General features: G+C 45.7%; 1 long non-coding RNA gene across 1 annotated transcript; it reads left to right on the forward strand.

Annotated features, from left to right (window-relative positions):
- Positions 1–11,203: 11,203 nt before the first annotated feature.
- Positions 11,204–15,491, forward strand: LOC125157127 (uncharacterized). Its single transcript, XR_007148865.1, has 2 exons — positions 11,204–11,314; positions 15,391–15,491. It is a non-coding gene; the product is annotated as an uncharacterized LOC125157127 (long non-coding RNA).
- Positions 15,492–21,098: the final 5,607 nt, after the last annotated feature.

Raw genomic sequence — 21,098 nt, forward strand, 5'->3', positions numbered from 1 at the left:
AGATACAACTTAAAACCTTGATATGTATAACCTCAATTCTTCATATCACCATATGAAACGTGTACTGGGACTGTCCATATTTTACAGATGACGAAACATGAGGCACAGAGGTTAGTGACTTGGCCAGGGTCTCCTAGCCATCAAATTGCAGAGCCGGGACGTGTGTCCTGGTGGGAGACCGGTGCTGCCTCCACGCTGGGCTGTTGGGGAACTGCTCCCGTGGAAGACCTCCCACAGCTTACAGCGGCTTGTCCGGTAGCTAGCCCTTTCCAGGGTGACCTTGAGGGACCACACAGGGAACAAAGATAACTGTCCACTGATGCAGCACCCCAAAACTTCCCCAAGGGGAGGAAGAGGCTCACATGCTGCCGTTCCGCTTTCTTGGTGCACACCGGCACCATAGTCTAGCGTCTGGTGTATGCAACCGCCTTGGAAGGAGTTCTCGAATGACACTGCCAGTATAGTCACCAAAAAGCATACCTAGGACGGCTCTGAGGGTGACCAAGCACCTGGTTTGCCTGGACCAGAGAGGTTCCCTGGGACATGAGGCTTAACGTGCTAACCGACGGTCACCCAGCTCCTGATGTGGGGTGGGTTTGTCCGGTCTGCCTTTCCAGTGAGGTCCCAGAGACCCACTTCCCTTTACAAATACAGACTGGGCTGAACTGGTTTTGCCAGGGATTCTTACTAGGTCACCGAGTTCCATGACCGAGGGGGGGAAGGAGATTATTTTTTTGGTGTTTGTTACCGTTTGGGTGTCAAAGGAATCTTCCACTGAAGGGGACATTTTGGAGTAATAAGTTGTCCGGGCCCCTTCCTCATCACACTTAGCATATCAAGCCTGGAGTCCTGGTGCCACCAAGAAAGTGGCATCTTCTCTTTCAACACCACCTCACTGGGTCTTTTTTTTTTTTTTTTTCCCTCCAGCTTTCAGATAAAATGAACATAGGACATCTTGTGAATCTTAAGGTATAGAAGGTGTTCAGGAGGGCTCTTTCAGAGGGGCACGTGCACTCCAATGTTGATAGCAGCTCTATTGACAATAGCCAAAGTATGGAAAGAGCCCAAATGTCCATCGACAGACAAAATGGTTAAAGATGTGGTAGATAGGTATACACGAGGCAGTCTTACTCCATGATCGAAAAGAGTGAAATCGTGCCATTTGCAACAACGTGGATGGAACTAGAGTGTATTAGGCTAAATGAAAGAAGTCAGAGATGAGACAAATACGTTATGATTTCACGGACGGAATTTAAGATACAAATAGGTGGATGTAAGGGAAGGGAAGCAAAAATAACATAAAAACAGGGAGACAAACCCCAAGAGACTCGTAAATACAGTGAACAAACGGTTGTTGGAGGGGTGTTGGGTCGGGGAGTGGGCTAAATGGGCAGGGGGCCTTATTAAGGAAGGCACTTGTTGGGATGAGCCCTGGGTGTTACAAGTAAGTGATGAATCACCAAATTCTATTCCTGAAGTGATTATTCAACTTTGTGACAACTAATGTGGATTTAAATTAAAAATCTTTTTTTAAATATACAGAAGGTGTTGACATGGTAGGCTTACATGTTGCAAAATTATTACCAGCACAAAGTTAGCAAACACCTGCATCATGTCCCATAATTTCCACTTACCCGTGAGAACATAGCGTCTCTCAAGTCTGTTACGATATCGTTAACCATAATCACTCTGCTGTCTGTTGGATTTTCTGAATTGACTCCTCTCATAAGTGGAAGTGAGTGCCCTCTGACCAACATCTCTTTTCCATTCTCCCCAGTTCCTGCTAACCACCATTTTAGTCTGTTTCTAGGAGTTAACCTTTTTGAGGTTTCCCTTAGCGAAGTCCATCCGCGTTGTTGCCAAAAAACAGGATCTCCTTTTTTTTCTCATGGCTGAATAACATTCCTTTGTGTATAGATATACCTTATCAGATTTACTCATTCATCCCCTTGAAGGCCACTTAAGTTTCCATATCTTGACTATTGTGAGTAATATTGCCGTGCACGTGGCAATCCAGATCTCTCTCCAAAAACCTGTTCTCATTTCCTTTGGGCAAGTACCCAGAAGGGACATTGCTGGATCATAGGATACTTCTAGTGTTTTACTTTTTTGAGTGAACCTCCCTACGGTTAACCATGGTGGCTGCCCCAGTTTGCGTTCCCTCCAGCAGTGCACGAGGGTTCTCTTGTCCACATCCTCCCCAATGCTTGTTACTGCTGGTGTTTTTCATGATTACCATCCTAACGGTGTGACGTGATGTCTCGTTGTGGTTTTGATTTGCATTTCCTTGATGATTGACGTTGATCACCTTTTCATATATCCGTATACTGTCTTTTGAAAACTGTTGAGGGGCTCCTGGCTGGCTTAGTCTGTGGAACCCCGGACCCCTGATCTTGGGGTTGTATGTTCAAGCTCCACATTGGATGTAGAGATGACTTAAAATCTTTTTTAAAAAGTTCAGTTCCTCTGCCTATTCTTTATTTGGATTGTTTTCTGCTCTTGAGTCATAGGAGTTCTTGATATGTTTTGGCTATTAACCCTTTTAACCAGATACCTGGTTTGCAAACACTCTGTTCCACTCTCTAGGCTGCCTTTTCACTTTGTCGATGGTGCCATTTGCTGTGTGGAAGATTGCTAATTTGATGTAGTCTCATGTGTTTATCTTTGCTTTTGTTGCCTTTCAGTTTTGTGTCAAATTCAAAAAGAAAAAAAAAAATTGCCAAGACTGATGTCGATGAGTCTTCCCCCTGTGTTTTCTTCTAGGAATTTTGTAGTCTTCAGATCTTATGTTCAGGTCTTCCCCCCCAAGTCTTTAATCCATTTGGAGTTGGTTTTTGTGTATGGTGTAAGATAGGGGTCCAGTTTCATTCTTACTCATGTGCCTATCCAATTTTCCCAGTACCGCTTACTAAAGAAACTACCCTTTCCCCCTTTCTTTTATATATCCTTGTATATTCTGGACTCATTTGTCATAATGGACTGTATATGAATGAGTTTATTCTGGGCTCGCTCTCCTGTTCCACTGTCTAGGTGTCTGTTTTTATGCCAATACCATACCGTTTTGATTATTAAAGCCTTGTACTATAGTTTGAAATCTGGAAGTGTGATACTTTGAGATGTATTTGTTCTTAAGATTGCTTAAGCTATTTAGGGTTTTATTTTGTTTCATACAAATTTTGTGATTTTTAAAAAATTTTCTTTTTGGAGAATGGAAGCAGGGGAAAAGGGGCAGAGAAAAAATCCTAAGCAGGCTCTACACTGAGGTCCTCCACGTGGGGCTTGATCCCATGACCTTGGGATCCTGACCTGAGCTGAAATCAAGAGTCGGATGCTCAATTGACTAAGCCACCAGGACACCCCCTTAATTTCTGTTTCTGAGGCTTCATTTTTAGTGTATAGAAGCCCAACTGATTTCTGTATATTGGTTTTCTATCCTGCAGCTTTACTGAATTCACGTCTTGGTTTTGACGTGGTTTTCTAATGGAATCTTCAGGGTTTTTTATATATAATGTTATGTCGCCTGTAGATAGAGACCATCTTACTACCATTTTTTGATTTGGATGGCTTCTCTTCCTTGCCTAATTGCTCAGGCTTGGTCTTCAAGTATTGTGTTGAATGAAAGTGGCAAAGTTGGGGCATCCTTGTGTTGTTACTGATCTTCAAGGAAAAACTTACAGCTTTCCACCGTTGAGTATATTAGCTGTGGGCTTGTTACATATGGCCTTTACCGTATCGAGGCATGTTCCCTCTATACTCCGTTGAGAGTTTTTATCAGGATATTGAATTTGTGAAATGTTTTTTCTGCATCTAGTGGAATGATTGAATGATTATTATCCTTCATTTTGTTAATGTGTTATATGACATTGACTTGCAGATGTTGAGCCATCCTTGAATCCTTAGAATAAATCCCACTTGATCATGGTGTGTAATCCTTCTAATGTACTGTTGAATTCAGTGTGCTAATATTTTGTTGAGGATTTTTGCATCTATGATCATCAGGGATGTTGACCTGTAATTTCATTTTCTTATAATGTCCTTAACTAATTTTGATATCAGGTTAATACAGGACTTGTAAAATGAGTTTGGAAGCATTCCCTTCTGTTTTTTTTTAGTAGAACTCATCATCTGGTCCTGGACTTTTTGTTGTTGTGGGAAGAAGAGTTTTGATTTCTGATTTGCTCTCCTTACTAGTAATTGGTGTCTTCAGATTTTCTATTCATGGTTCAGTTTTGTTAGGTTGTGGGTTTGTAGGAAGTTATCCATTTCTGCTAGGTTTTCTAGTTTGTTTGGTATTGTTGTTCATAATGGTCTTTTAGGAGCCTGTATATTTGTGTGGTATCAGTAATAATGTATCTTCTTTCATTTATAATTTTAAGTCCTCTCTCTTTTTCGCCCCCCTTGGTTAATCTAGCTAAAGGTTTTGTTTATCTTTACAAAATACCTAGCTATTAGTTTCATTGATCTTTTTTATGGTCTCTCTAGTCTCTATTTCATTTATTTCTGCTCTGATCTTTGTATTTCCTTCCTCAAGCTACTTTTGGGCTTAGTTCTTTCTGTAGTTCCTTGAGATGTAATAACGGGTTTTGTATTTAAGCTCTTTCTTGTTTCTTAATGTAGGCATTTACTGCTATAAACTTCCCTCTTGGAACAGTATTTGCTGCATCCCAGAAGTTTTGATACATTATATTTCCCTTTTCATTTATCTGAAGATTGTTTTTGATTTTTCTTCTTTGACCCATTTGTTGTTGAAAAACGTGTTGTTTAATCTCCCTGTATTTGTGTGTTTTCCAGCTTTATTCTTTTTGAAAAAAAATTTTTAACGTTTATTTCCGTTTTAAAGACAAAGTACAGGGGGGAGGGTCAGAGAGAGAGAGGGAGACAGAGAATCTGAAGCAGGCTCCAGGCTCTGAGCCATCAGCACAGAGCCCGATGCGGGGCTGGAACCCACAAACCATGAGGTCATGACCTGAGCTGAAGTTGGACGCTCAACTGCCTGAGGTGCCCAGGTACCCTCCAGCTTTGTTTTTGTAATTGATTTTTAATTTTATGCCATTGTAGTTGAAAAAGATGCTTGATATGATTTCAGTCTCCTTAAACTTTTTGTTTTGTGGCCTAACATATGATGTATCCCGGAGAATGTTGTGTGCGTGCTTGAGAAGAATGTGTTTTCTCCTGTTGGTTGTGTGAAAATCCATAAAGGGAAACCTTACTTAGAATGGAGTTGGAAGGCCCTGTAGGGAGGAGCTCTCACACACATGAACTTTCCATCACCGCCTACTTCATTCCTGTGCCAGAAATAGTTCACTTTATTGCTCCAATAGGAGGAAGGAAGATTGTCTAAACAGCAGCAGCCTAGCCAATAAGAAACTGCCACAAATCAGCCGGTAAGTAACCATCACCACCCTAAACTCTTGCTTTTCTCCAATAGACTTTGAGCCCCTCCCAACTTCCTCCTTGTTCTAGAGTGATGTTCCTCTCCCTTGTTCTGCAGACTCTGCCTGTGGTTAACCATAGCTTGCAAGTTCTGAATTGCATTCCCTCTGCTATTCTTGCATAAACTCGTTTCGCTGGTAGAACAACTTGCTCTTTTAAGGTTGACATTACCTGGTGATCAGAAGTGGGATGTGAAGGAGATGAAGCCCTGAGGAACTAACGACCCTCCGAACTGTGTGCGATGCTCACATGAGCCGTTCGTGCCCTCTGATTACCAGGCGTCTTTTTCCTAGCGGTTGGATAGATCTCCTCTCAGACTCCTGCTCCCTCTCTTTGGTTCAGCTCCAACTTTAGCTGGGATCTGTTTTTGTTTTTAGGAAGGCATCACCCTTCCTGGGGAGTACTCTACAGTTTTTGTTTGTCCTGTTTCTGTTTGCTGCACCTTCTTGGTGAGTCACCTGTCGTGATCAAAAGGAGGAAACGCATGATTCCAGGTGTTTCAGAACAGCTGTTGGAAAAGGGTCTCTCATAGTTAAGACACTTTAGGGAATCCAAAAGCAAGCTAGGTTCGACCTAGTCCTTGGACCAGACTCTTGTGCCTTTCTGGAAAAATAGGCAAGTTTTTGGATACTTTGGAGTTGTAATAACCATTCTGGGGAAACTTTGACTTAGATAAATCCACCTTAAGGGGCACCTTAAAAGAGGATCCCAACCCTCTCAGAGACAACGGAGTACATTGTTTGGTATGCAGAAGCTTCTAAAAGCCAAGATGATTTCAAAAACACTCCTAAAAAGGATCCTTTACAGCATGCAAATAAAAATTTTTTCGTGAAAAAACAAAACAAACTAGCCATCTGAGCAGGTAACCTTAACTTAATCCATCTTCCACAAATACAGTTTGAATCCAGCTCTTGTTTTGAGTTTTCAGGGGCACCTGGGTGGCTCAGTTGGTTAAGCATCCAACTTGGGCTCTGGTCATGATCTCAGGGTTCATGGGTTCACCTCGGGCTCTATGCTGACAGTTCAGAGCCTGGAGCCTGCTTCCCAATTCTGTGTCTCCCTCTCTCTCTTTGCCCCTTCCCCTCTCATGCTTGCTCTCTTTGAAAAACAAATAAGCGTTTAAAAGAAAATTAAAACTTTTGAGTTTTGTATTTGAAATGTGGCTAAGGTTTTTTGTGAGGGTTTTTGTTTTTTATGTTTTTTAAACGAAAGCTCTTACGATCTCTGTTTACGTATGTGGATGTCTTTATTTTTCTACCTATAGGTAGTATTGCCAAAATCAATTTGTAAAGAACTCTATTTAAATCGGCTTAAAGAAAAAAAAAAAACATATGTAAATTAAGTAAACCCAAATGTTTTCTGGGTTCACATGATCCGGGATAATCAATAAGTAAAAGCTAATTGAAGTTTGTTGGTTTAATTAAGACTAACATGCCTTAGAATTCTCAACATTGAGGAGCATGTAGGTGGCTCAGTCGGTTAAGCATCTGACTTCAGCTCAGGTCGTGATCTCGCGGTTTGTGGGTTCGAGCCCCGCATCGGGCTCTGTGCTGACAGCCCGGAGCCTGGAGCCTGCTTTGGATTCTGAGTCTCCTTCTCTTTCTCTGCCCCTCCCCCACTCGTGCCCTGTCTCTCAAAAATAAGCATCAAAAACTTTTTAAAAAACAGATTTCTCAACACTGACTATAATGCAAACATGTTGTCTCTCTTGCAAAGTCTGTCAGTAAGAAAATTCACCTGAGGTGATGGGTGCTGGTGTCCAATGTCTCATGAAGTTTTTTGTGCGTAATTTGAACCTAATTGGCGGGGACAGTATTGTGGTAGAGGTGGACCCCCTCCCTAAGGAACGTGGCGAAGGCCTCCTCAGAACAAGGAAGGCAACGTGGCCCAATTAACTCCCATACACGAATGCCTGGCTCTAACACGACTCTCTAACGTGGACTGTGTCCAGCTGGACTACGTGTCACCGTATATGGGAGACAAAGAAGTAGAAATTGCATAAAAGGTTACACCCCGACGTGCTCGGGGCTCAGCCTTTTTGGGGTCTTTGCCTGCTGAGCCCGTGCCTGCAGGAATAAAGCTGCTTGCTGGGAAGAAGAGCCTCTGTGTTTGGTCTCACTGTGCGAGCATCCTGCTACGTGTCTTGGGGGCTCGCTTCCAGGATTCAAAGACGATGCTTTCCCCCTCCTCTGTCACCCTGGAGTGTGAACCTCGGAGCGCTGGGAGACGGCACCTCGCCTGGCGCCAGCGGACCGCTTGATCCATAGGCGACCGGCCCCTCCCGGTGCGGAAGCACAGCGGAACCCGTGAGGCCCGGGAACTGGCTCAGTGAGTGCTGCCCAACAGACTGGTAAGAGCCCGGTTCGTTTTTGCAGACCTGCCCCTAAGAGGCAGAAGGAGAGCCTGATCCCTCCTCCAAGAGTTGCCCGAGTAGGTCCATAAGGAATAAGGAACCGAAACCTCAATATGAAGGCGCTGGGTGGTGGGGTGGAGTCGCTGTGTGACTGTGTGTGAGTGAGACGGACAGCCGAAAGGGCGACCTCATACGGTTTAAGGTGGCGTTAGACTTCCTCAGGAGTGTGATCCGGGTCAGGGCTTGATACTGAATCCGCCAACGCTAAGAGGCTCCTGAAATCTCTCCTGGAGGATGGCGAGTCCTGGCCTCCAGAGGGAGGTGTTCAGTACAGTACTTATAGTTAGATCTGTGTCGTAGGAGACAGGGTAGATGGTCAGAAGTTCCCTAAGTGCAGGTGTTCTTTGCCTGAAAGGGGCCAAGAAAGGCAAGTATTTGCAGACTCACCCCCTGAGGCCTCTCCTCAGGAAAAGCCACCTATTAGACCCTTATGCCCTCCTTATCCAGGAATACCAGGGATTAAAAAAAAAAACTTCTCCCCCTGAAATCAAGGCCCATTCAATGTATCTATTGACTGAAATGCCTCATGATGGATTTGGCGCCATAAAGGTTCCATTTCAGCAAATAAAAAGGACCAGGGCAAATTTTCAGACAACCCTGATCAATATATACAAGTATTCTAAAACCTAACCCATGTTGCTGAAAAAAGAAAACAAACCCCCCCAAAACTCAGGATACTTGGATCTGTTAAGAAACATGCTTTATGCTTAACGATTCGAAAGTTGACCATCTCAAGATTTCTGATGTAACAGATAATTCATAATTGGTTACTACTTAGTTTCCCCTGGAGACGAAGGTTTTTTTTTTTTTTAATTTTTTTTTTTTTCAACGTTTATTTTTTGGGACAGAGAGAGACAGAGCATGAACGGGGGAGGGGCAGAGAGAGAGGGAGACACAGAATCGGAAACAGGCTCCAGGCTCTGAGCCATCAGCCCAGAGCCCGACGCTCTGATCATGACCTGGCTGAAGTCGGACGCCCAACCGACTGCGCCACCCAGGCGCCCCGAGACGAAGGTTTCTTTCTAAGAGTTAAAATTCTGCTAAATATAATTAAGACTGATAAAAATAAGGAAAGTAACTATGTAGAAAAATGGGAGATATGTAAGAAAGATAGAAGGAATGGGAATACGTTTTTGTTGAAAGTAAAAGAAAGTAATTTTGTCCTAGATGAGTCTGGTTGTTGGGAGAAAAAGGGCTTTGGTCAAAATCTGAAAGCAAAGGCAAGTTGTAGAAGGTTTGTGAAGGGAAATCTTTGGAAAGAAATTTTACATGTGGTCAGGACAGACTAAGGTTAAAACGAATGGATTTTAAAAGTGCACTGGGATGAGATTAAAATTCTGCTTTACTTTGTTAAAAAGGCAAAGGTTTCTTGAAATGTTGGTATGTTTTTGAAAAAAAAAAAAAATTTTTTTCCCCCTTTTGTCTGCCCAAAAAGATGGAAGAAAATTATTTTAACCAAAAGGGCAGGACAGCACACCCTTTTGAGTTAACTGAGGCCTTGGTTGAAATTGCCCCTCCTTGAATCCAAAGGCTGGGGAGACGGTGATGATGTCCTCACTGCCAGTCTCCAAATGTTCCACATTTGTGTTCTCTCTGTTTAGCATGGGAACGGATGCCTGTGCTGTGTGAGGGATAGGTGACTACCATATATAAAAGGCTTTTCCTGGGTTACATAGGAGCCGTTTTGCCACTCTTAGCCCAGTGTATGCCAATTTGTGGCCACCTAGATACTCTAAAACGGATATCCACATGGCTGGAACATATTTATGTGGGCACTGTTGAAAAAGGCAAGGGAATAGACCTCGACTTTGGTCCTTTTGGCCCCCTTGACGGCCAATTTTATCCTTAAAAAAAAAAAAAATGGTTTTCACGAGCCTTCTAAAATATGTTTGTAAAGAGGATTAGTGTTGGGCCAAAACAAAATTAGCGCGTCGTTCTACAACCAGGGAAGTCTTCCCTGGTCACAATCGATACCCCCCGAAGTCCTGTAGGCGGAAGACAGAGGGATAGGAGAAATCAGGGAAGACCGGATCAGCTCTTGGAGGTAGGGTCAAGCCTGGCTAGGAGCAACTGCTCCCAGCACCTCTCTAGACTGACAAAATTCAGGGTCAGGAGATGAGGCTTCTCCTGGCCAGCTCTGGAAAACGAAGATAAGGGACAGTCTCCTCCTCCTTTTTCCTCTAGATGGGCAATTGCCCAGCCGAGGCCAATACTCCTTTGGGACGCATTCTGAAAAATTGGGATGATTTTGATCTATAAACTCTGGGGAAAAAAAACCAAAACAAGACAACTCATTAATTATCATGGGGCTGGGGGTCCTATTAGGGAACTTCCAGTTTCCTACTGGGGCCCAGATTCCATCCCAAGATCCTAATTGGAACGATGACCATCCCATTAAGAAATGGTATTGCCACCACTTCCCAGCATGTGCTTTAGAGAAATTAAGGAGGTCTAAGGTTAAGCCCTTTATGCTAAATTAGCCACTATTTTTTTTTTTTTTTATAAACACGGAATGAGAGCCCAAATGGCTTCCTGGCGAGGTTGAGGGAGACTCTCATTAAATATATGGCTATCTCCCCTGACACCCGTGAGACTGAAACGATTTTAAAGGACAAATTTGTCACTCAGTTGGCCCCGATACTCAGAGGACACTGCAAAAATTGGCTGTTGTCCTGGAAGGAACCCTAAAAGAGCTGTTACGACCTACCATTCGGGTATATTACAACCGAGATCAAGACGGAAAAACAGGAAATGAGGCTTAAAAAAATCTGAGGCCTTAGTCGTGGCCTTAAGCACTATGTCAGATCAGACTTCCCAAGCTCCTGGCCGCAAATGCCACTCATGTGGCCAGTCAGGGCACCGGAAACTAGACTGCCCTCCGAAGGGACGACAGAACTCAGAGCCCTGCAAGCCATGCCCCTTGTGTAGAGACCATCACTGGAGGTGGGAATGCCCTCATGGACCTCTATATGCAAGGCTCAGATAGCCAGTGTTCCTGGAAGGGACTGATGGGCCCTGGGGGTCTTCGGGGTGGCTCCCAGAACCAAGTGTCTATTGGAAGCCCGGAGCCTCTGGTAACTCTGGAAAATTCAGGTCACCAAAAAGCCAGTTCATTTCCTTCTTGGTGCCGGGAGCCACCTTTTCTGTCCTCCTCCTTTCCAACCCCTCACCCCCCCTCTGGAGGAACCCGCTCACTGTCGTTTCGTCCGCCCCTCCCGCAGGAAAGGTAGCCGAAGCGGGTCCCTGGATTGACCACAGCAGAGTGGAGCCGGCATCTCGAAACTGGGAGTGCGTTCCTGATGCGTCCACGCCGTGCGCGCTGACCCCACGGAAGCAGCAGTCGGCCGCTCCAGAGGCTCCGGGAGACTGCAGCCCTGCCCTGGTCACTCTGGAAGCCGGCTGATCCACGCGCGGCAGAAGCTCGAGAAATCGGCGGTCCGGTAGAATGAATCGACTTCCTTATTTTCTGTAGGTTTCCTTACTGTGATGCACTATCACCCCTTGTTCCTCACTGGTATGGGGATTCTCGCTCTACTCTTTGCCACAGGACGGGCTGAGCACCCCCTGGCCGGCTGGAAATGTGGTGAGAAATTTCTGTGAACGCTCCCCTTCCTCTTGTGGACAGGATACTTCGTTGGTACCAACACGGGGAAACAATGGCTGTAGGAGACCAGAAAATGCGATTCCCACGGCCCTCAGAGTAAACCAAAATGCCCCAAGTCCTACTATCAGGGCTCGGCTTCTCAAAAGTTCAATTCTGGGGAAAAAAAGCCTGTCTTGCCTAATGGGGAAAAAGTTCATTGTGGTCTCTGTTGAAAATGTAACATGCCTAGACCAAAGATTTTACAGCTCAACTGCCCGGAAAACCCAATGGTGGGGGACCCCAGATCACCCTGAGCCACATCCCCGCCCCTTGTTTAACTTCTCTCCTCTCCAAGAGGCCTAGACAATGTCAACGCAGCCGTCAGATGGCGGGTGGCAGGTGGACTAGACTGGATATGTGGAAGGACACGCAGTACTCCCCTCAGTCTGGTCAGGGTCATATGTGCTAGAAACTAATCGTCCATCTTTCTTCCTGCTCCTACTTGCCAGAGGGAAACATTTGGGAGCCCGAGCGTATGGGGACAGGGAGACTCAAATCAAGCTGCGTGCCTTACACATTGGCGATTAAAAAGATAATAAATGGCCTCCCGAGCGTATAATCCGATAGTATGGCCCTGCCGCCTGGGCAGAGGACGGGGCCTGGGGCTGCCGCACCCCCATTTACATGCTAAACCGCAGAATCAGACTGCGAGCGGTTGTAGAAATGATCGTCAACGAAACTGCCAGGGCTCTTAGCTTCCTAGCCAAGCAGCAAACCCAAATGTGCAATGCCATCTATCAGAATCGCGTGGCCTTAGATTGATTACCTGCTTGCTTCTGAGGGAGGAGTCTGTGGAAAGTTTAACCGGAGCGACTGCTGCCTACAGATGATGAGGGAAAAGTCCTAGAGGACATCACAGATCGAAGGAGAAAGGTTGTCGATGTCCCCGTCCAGACCTGGAACAGTTGAAACCCGGGGGAGTTATTTGGGGGATGGTTTTCAACTCTGGGGGGGGGGGGGAATTCAAAACCCTCACAGGTGTTAATCTCTTGATTTTGGGTGCTTTCTTAATCCTACCTTGCCTAACTCTCCTGGTTATATGGTCTGTCTCTAGCCTCATTGAGGCAATGGTCAAAAGGAAAGTGGTCGGGGCGCCTGGGTGGCTCAGTCGGTTGAGTGTCCGACTTCGGCTCAGGTCATGATCTCACAGTTCTTGAGTTCGAGCCCCATGTCGGGCTCTGTGCTGACAGCTCAGAGCCTGGAGCCTGTTTCAGATTCTGTGTCTCCCTCTCTCTCTGCCCCTCCCCCGTTCATGCTCTGTCTCTCTCTCAAAAATAAATAAATGTTAAAAAAAAAAAAATTTAAAAAAAAAAAAAAAGGAAAGTGGTCACGCATGTGATCATGATGTGGAGATATAAACCTCTAAACCAAGATGATGCTCTTGGACCTAAAATAGGGGGTCCCTCCCTAAGGAACGTGGCGAAGGCCCCCTCAGAACAAGGAAGGCAAAGTGGCCCAATCAACTCCTATACACGTATGCATAGCTCTGACACGACTCTGTAATGTGGACTGTGTCCAATCAGACTATATGTGTCACCATGTATGGGAGACAAAGAAGTAGAAATGGCACAAAAGGCTGCACCCTGCTGGGCTCGGGGCTCAGTTTTTCGGGTTCGAACCCACTGAGCCCATACCAGCAGGACGAATAAAGAAAGCCTTGGCGTCCTGTCTCTCTCTCTCTCTCTGTAAGAATCCTGCTATATACTGGGTTAACGTAAATGATGTAATTTCATTGAATACCTGGATAATTTTTTAAGCAGGATAGAATACTAAAACATTAGTTACTGAACACAGATTTATCCAGTTAGGGCTTCTTCTTACAAAGACCCCCAAAATATTGGGGTCTGTTAGTAAAATGTGCTGAGAAAATTTTCTATGAGAAAAGCATGTTTCTCGAAATAATGAAACATATTCATAAATTTCAGCCCACAATTGCTTACGTTTTAGTTTTTGCTGGGAATTAAGGATTCTAAGGGTTAAGAATTCTAAATGGATGTAAAGTGTAACTGTTGGAGACAATAAAGATGAAGGAAGAAAACCACTGTAGTTGAACGGTGTGCAGATGATGGGGCTTTGGAGTGGTGGGGATTCGCAGCCGATGGCCAAGAAAGAATTCTTGCAACGTCTTTGGTGCAAAAAAGGTGATTTTATTTTATTCAATTTTTTTTCAACACTTAATTATTTTTGAGAGAGAGAGAGAGCGAGCGAGCATGAGCAGGGGAGGGCTGGAAAGAGAGCGAGAGGGAGAAACAGAATCCAAAGCAGGTTCCAGGCCCCGAGCTGTCAGCACAGAGCCCGATGTGGGCTTGAACCCATGAACCGGGAGATCCTGACCTGAGCCAAAGTTGGATGCTTAACCGACTGAGCCACCCAGGTGCCCCCGAAAAGGTGACTTTATTGAAGCCTGAGGACAGGATCACTGGGCAGAAAAAGCTGCCCTGGGGTTGTGAGGACTGACTGATTATACACTGTGGAGTTGGGGGAGGTAAAGAGAAAATGGAGGCCTCCAGAGGGACTTTGATATGCTAAAGAGGACTCTTAAGATGCCAGGGACCTTGCCATTGTCAAGTTAAGGTCGTTTTCCCTCTAGTAAGGCATTAACACTAGGAAAGTAGGGGATTCCTGGAGAAATGTTCTACTCTGTACCAATGGGCTGCAGGTTATAACGAAACTTAATTTTACCTGCCATTCCCTTCTTGCCTTAGTTCCCTACCTCACTATGGGGAGGGGAGGGTGATGTTGGGGCTCCGGGAAACGGAGTCTGTAGGGTTCTGGAGATCAGGCTATTGGTAGGATTGCCTTTTTCTTGTAATTTACTAAGACATTTGTAAACTGATGGAGACGTTGTCCTGTATGACTGTGATCTCTTTCAGTTAACCATTGGTCTTCTGTCCTGTACTCTGTTCTAGGGCAGCCAGGAGTGTCTGAGGAGTGTCCCACACATCCCACGGGGAGGGGAGGGGACTAGGGGGGGCTAGCTTGTGCTGGGCCCTCAGCCTGCCTTATGCTCCCTCATCACAAACCTTTTGGTATTCTTGTCAAACTTCTCTAAAATTTGAAACGAAGTTTTTTTGACCTCAAACTAATAAGAATTTCTAGAGGGTCCCTGGAACACCTCAAAACGTTCTCTCTTTATAAAAAGAGAGATGTTCTACTAATTAGGTGTATTTGTTATGTTAAATTACATGGGAAGCATTGTCAAATCAGGAATATTAAGCCTTCTTTATTTTGCGTTTGTTTAGGTGTGAATATGCGCGTTCCAAAAATTACACGAAGTTTAAAAAATTCTGTATCCTGGTACAATGTTAGTAGTCATAATTTTAAAATGTATGTCACAAAGTGAACCAAATTTACTTATCAATTGCATCACTTTTTTTTTGTAGGTGTAGGTGTGAACTTTTTTTTTTAAGAAAATTATTTTTAACATTGATGTTTGAGAGAGAAAGTGGGGGAAGGGGAAGGAAGGACACAGTTCGAGGGTGACAGAGTATCCAAAGTGGTCTCTGGGCTGAGAGCAGTGAGCCCCATGCAGCACCCGAACTCACGAACCGTGAGATCATGACCTGAGCCAAAGTCGGATGCTTAACTAACTGAGCCACCCAGGTGCCCCTCTTTTTTTTTTTTTTTTTTTAATGTTTATTTCGAGAGAGCGTGCGCGTGTGCGCACCCACATAAGTGGGGGCAGAGGGAGAGGGAAAATCCCAAGCAGGCTCCGCAGGGTTAGTTCAGAGCACAATATGGGGCCCAAACCTACAGTGAGATCATGACCTAAGCTGAGCGCCCCCAAGCGCCCCTGTGTGTGTGAACTCTTTTCAGATCTTTAACTGTGGCCATTTTCAAGTCCGTTGTCATTGACGGTTACTGTTTTGTTCTGATGCTTTTACAACGAATGTTTCTACAGGAGTGCTTCATCTTCAAGGAGGTTCATGAGAAAGGAATTTGCCAGGTGCTCTAGAATACAGGGATTTGATTCCTTTAAGATCATAACACCGAGCTGGGTAAGAATTTCTAAAACTAATGAAAACTGATTGCTTTAATGCTTTGTCTTCCTGATGTAAAGGCCCCTCGCCTTTCTTCCCCCCCTCTCCTTTTAAGCTCTCTATAACTTAAAACAATTTGGTAACAATGACTGAAGCATTTAGATATTTTTTTCTCTACCTGAACGCTCCAGAATTCTGAAACTCTTAGTAAATATTCTCATTTTTCCTGACAGTATGTTTTTGGAAGTTCAGTGAGAATCTGTTCTTTTTGTGTGAGGATATCCAATGCACCTAGCCTCTGCTGCTTTTGATCCACAGCTAATAAAAAGGGATATACTTCAGTTTTGCAAAAGCGCAAGCAAACCCATTGTGAATAATCCCACTCTGGTAGGACAGTCTTCCACGGTGTACTCCTGGCACGATGTGCACGTCGTCATAATGTGCAGCCCAGAGATTTCGTGTATTGGGAAAGACCTCTCCAGAGAGACTCTGCAACCCCAAGGAAAGGCCCTATCAGGGACTATGGACGGATGTTCGTGCTGCCTAACTTTGAGGAACATACGCTTGGATCCACGTATCACATGGAAGAAGGTGCCAAACCCTGAGTGGACGCACACCATCCGGTGACCAGAAAGCAAAGATTCCCAGAAGCTGAAACACATGAAGCTGAATGAGACTGCTCTCCCAAGGCGACCATGATGTGGTTCAAAATGGGGTTTGGGAACCAATAGCCAAGAAGGAATTCTTGAGACATTTTCGGTACAAAGGGGTGGTTTTATTAAAGCCAGGGGCAGGGCCCGTGGGTGGAAAGAGCTGCCCTGGGGTTGAGAGGAGTGAGTGATCATATACTTTGGTGCAGGGGGAGGTAAGGACAAGGGAAGTTTCCAAAAGGATTTGTTTTTAAGTTTGTTTATGTTGCGGGTGGCAGTGTGTATGGGGGGGAGGGGGGTGGGGGGTGGGGAGAGAGAAAGACAGCATGTGCCGGAGGGGCAGAGAGACAGATTATCAAGCCAGCTCTGCACTGTTAGCCTGGAGCCCTACCAGGTCTCGAACTCCCAAACCATGAGATCATGACCAGAGCTGAAATCAAGAGTTGGACTGCCTCACGGACTGAGCCCCCCAGGCACTCCCCAAAAGGATTTTCATATGCTAAAGAAGCCTTACAGGATGCTGGAGGCATGGCTCCTGTCAAGCTTCGGGTCGTTTGGCCTCTAGCAAGGCAATGACCTAAAGACCATACAGGGTTCCTGGAGGAGAATGTCCCACTCTGCCTGCCCCAAGTATCCGTCAGCGGGCTGCACGTTATCAGGGAATTTAATTTTCTCCTTTGCCTTCGTTCCCCACTTCAACTAGACCAGGCCAGTACGCCTTTTTCTTGCTGTCTGTCCCTTCTTATTCCTCCCTGTCCGACTGTTGAATGTGCCCCGAAACTCCGATAGGTTCATGATGTTGGCGATCCCTTGGTGTTACCTGTCACAGAGTGTCTTCAGTCCCAGATGCCACTGTTGACGGTACCTGCAGGTCTATGGGGGTTACCTGTCGGATGAGGCTGTTTACAGGTAGGTGCTCTCATACCTTGTGTCAAACTTTCTCCAACCACGGCCACACCGGTTCAGCCGAACACTTCCACGTTTGCCGATCGTGTGACATTTGCGTACCCCCCCCCCGCCCTCCCCCCACTTTGTTTTCCTTGCCTAAATTCAATCTGTTCCCCTGCGAGGGAGGTACACATGGGCTCCTTCTTCCTTGCAAGGCTTTCAGAAGAGCCCCTTTCAGGACGAGATGGCACCTCCCAGAATGTCAGGCCGGTTCCTCTGATTCCCGGCTCGGAAAGCTCACTCGGGGAATCCCGGCGAAAGGATGGGTCAGTAGGCAGACCCTAGACGAGGACCTCCGTAATCCGCGTCGCTCTCCCTCCCGTCTGCAGCGGACGGCATTGCCACGGGCCTAGCAATGCTCACACAGCTGGAGGGCAACGCTGATTGGGAGCTTTCACGGTCCCTGTCACCATCCATGATAAATCACAGGCCTCCCGTTGTCCCTCCCCATCCACCCTCCGTGGCCACCTGAGCCGGGGACTTGCAGGAGGCGGCGCACGTCACTGCAGGTAGACCTCCGCGGGGAGAGCTGCTCCACGCTGCGGCCACAGCAGCGAGCCGCCCGACAGTGACCACTTGACTCCGTGGGCTGAAGGAGGTGGGGGCAGGTGCACAGGCCTCGGTTACCTGCTTGTGGCAAATTCTGCCTGCTGCACGGGGGTCGATGCCTCTGGAGGGGTAGAAATCGGATCGTGCAAAGCCAGCGTGGTCCTTCGTTCAGCTGGCTACCTCCAGGCCTAGGGTCAGGGTTGAGAACCATAATCCAGTTTGGAATTGCCCTCCTACGTTCAATTCTCCGTATCATTCAAGTTTTGTACCCGTGGCCTGTCAAACCTTTGTAGAAATGATGGACCCGGTAAGGTAACGCGGGCTCAGTGCTCCGAGCTAATCTCCAGATAGAGACTTGGGATGGGCAATGCCTGAGCGTTCTCCCTCCTAACCTTGTCACTCAAACGTGACCTTAAGTGGTTTCTAACTGCTCTGCACTTTGCCTCTGATTTGGGACAGGATAACCAGGTAAGGTCCCGAGGGACAAAAATTACCAAATACAGAGAACTCAACTCTTGATCACTTAACGCTTTTGGAGAAAGATCTTGATTTTTTTTTTAATGTTTGTATTTATTTACGAGAGAGAGTGTGCGCGAGCAGGGTAGGGGCAGAGAGACCAGAATCCAAAGCAGGCTCCAGGCTCGGAGCTGACAGCACAGAGGCCGACCAGGGACTTGAACTCAGGAGCCACTGAGATCATGACCTGAGCTGAAATTGGAGGCTTAACCGACAGAGCCACCCAGGCACCCCAAAGGGAAACTTGATTTAGAATGGAGTCAGGAAGGCCTAGAGGGACGCTCTCACACATGAACGTTCTATCACAGCTTCCTTCGTATTCCCAGGTGGGCCCAAGTTCCCTTTACTGCCTCGGCAGGAGGAGGGTTTTCTCCTTGCCCACCAGTCGCCTGGCAGGTGCGAAACCGGGCACCGGCCTGAACTCTGGCTTTCCCCCAAGAGACTGTGGCTCAAAGCGGCCCCTCCTCGCTACCTCCTTTTCCCTCTGTAATGTTCCTCTCCTTTGTTTTTCAGACTCTGCCTATGGTTCGCAGTAGTTTGGGTGTGCCAAATCGCAATTCTTCTGCTATTCCTGAACAAACTAATTTTGCTGGTAAAATAACTTGCTGTTTTATTTTTAAGATGAACAGATGGAATGTTCTGTCAATGTCTGTGAAGTCCATCTGGTCCAGCGTGTTGTAGAAGTCCAGTGTCTCCTGACTGCTTTTCTGTCTGGATGATCTCTCCGTTGTTGAAAGCGGGGCACTGAGGTCCCCCGCTGTGACCGTATCGCTGCCTAGTTCTCCCTGGAGCTCTGTTAATGTTTGCTTGATACGTTTATGTGCTCTGATGTTGAATGTATCAATGTTTACAAATGCTCTATTTTGGGATCAATTTACCTTTTAACGATTACATGACGAAGTTGTCTCCTGTGACAGTTTTTGGCTTACAGTGTACTTTGATACGTGTACAGCTACCCGTGCTTTGGGCTATTTGCATAGAATACCTTTTTCCATTCCTGCACTTTTGCAGGAATGTGTCCTTAAAGCTAAAGTGTTAAGTAGGCCGCATATCTATGGCTTTTGCTTTTTTGTCCGTTCGACCACTCTGTCTTGATTGGAGAATTGAGTCCATTTACATTTAATTATTGATAGGTATGAAATTCCCATCACCGTTTTTGTGGTTTTCTGTTTATATTTTTAAAATGTTTATTTCTCAGTGAGAAAGAGACACAGAGCATGAGCAGGGGAGAGGCAGAGAGAGAGAGGGAGACACAGAACCCAAAGCAGGCTCCAGGCTCTGAGCTGTCAGCACAGTGCCCGGCATGGGGCACAACCTCACAAATGGTGAGATCATGACCTGAGCCAAAGTCAGATGTCCAACCGCCTGAGCCACGCAGGCGCCCCTGATGATTTTGAGTAGTGGTATGCTTAAGATTCATCTTCTGTGTATCTACTACAGGTTTTTGCTTTGTGGTTACCAAGGAGCTTACATAAAATGTATGTTTAACAGTCTTTTTAAGCTCCTAACAACTCTGAACATAGACCAATGCTCTGCATTTATACTCTCCCCCAGCCATTTTTTTTTAAAGTAGCCTCCACGTCCAATATGGGACTCAAATTCACAATCGTGAGGTCAAGAGATGTTCTACTGACTGAGCAAGCCGGGTGCCCCGTCCCCCATTTTGGGTTCTTAATACTCATTAGCAAATTATCATATAGTTATTCTTAATACTTTTGTCTCTTAATATTCATCCTAGAGTTGTGATTTACCCAACCTCATACATTAGAGTATTCTGAATTTAACTGTATGTTTACCTTTACCGATGAGTTTTATAGTTTGATAGGTTTTCCTGTTGCTAATTAGCCTGTTTTCATTTCAGCCTGAGGAACTCCCTTTATCATGGAAGGCTGGTCTAGTGGTGCTGAACTCCTTGAACCCTTGCTTGTCTGGTACTCTCTTGGTGTCTCCTTCAGTTCAGAAGGACAACATTGCAGGTATAGTGTTCTTGGTAGTTATTTTTTTCTTCACCAATTTGAATGTATCATGCCTCTCCCTTCTGGCCTGTGACATTTCTGCTGAAAACCCCACTGCTAGTCTTATGGGGTTTCCCTGTACGTTACAAGGTTTTCTTTTTCTGCTTTAAGACTCTGTCTTTTAATTTTGACACTTCAATTGTAATATGACTCGGAGTGCATTTCTTTAGATTGATATTTTTTGGAACCCTTCAGGCTTCCTGGCTCTCTGACAGGAGGAATTATACTGGCCTCTCTTCCAAGTTGGTTGATTCTTTCTTCTGTTTGATCTAGTCTGCTGTTGAACCCCTGTACTGAATTTTTCAGTTATCGTGTTCAGTGTGATTTGATACTTTTTAATATGTTCTCTTTGTTGAAATTTTCAGTTTGTGTGTTGTTTGGACCTCTCCAAGCATCGATGGAACTTAATTTGAACACTCAGGTAAGTCACTTTAAGGTCATTTTTAACACTTATTTTCTGAGAGAGCGTGAGCAGGGGAAGGGCAGAAAGAGGGACAGACAGAATCCGAAGCAGGCTCCAGGCTCTGAGCTGTCCGCACAGAGCCCGACACAGGGCTCGAACCCACCAACCGTGAGGTCATGACCTGAGCTGATGTTGGACGCTTAACCGACTGAGCCACCCAGACGCCCCAAAAGAGGAAACGCATCTTTTCAGATGGCTTTGGATGCATGCCGTGCGATGTGGGAACTCCCCTGTAGGCTTTCCTGCTCCCCCCCCTGGACAAGGACCTCTGAATGCATCTCTGTTCACATTTTCCCCAGGTAGGTGAAGTTCACCTATCAAAACAGTGAGGAAGGCTAGGACACGGTTGGGGAAAAGGACTTTGCCAAACCTGACTTCACTCATGAACTGTGAGAGCAGGAGCTGAGGCAAAACCGAGTGGGACGCTAAAGGCACCCCAGTTATCATTCTTTAATGGGCTCGTGGCTTTATTTTCATTTCTTAAAAAG

The sequence above is a fragment of the Prionailurus viverrinus genome, chromosome X (assembly GCF_022837055.1).
Source record: "Prionailurus viverrinus isolate Anna chromosome X, UM_Priviv_1.0, whole genome shotgun sequence".
Taxonomy (NCBI): Eukaryota; Metazoa; Chordata; class Mammalia; order Carnivora; family Felidae; genus Prionailurus; species Prionailurus viverrinus.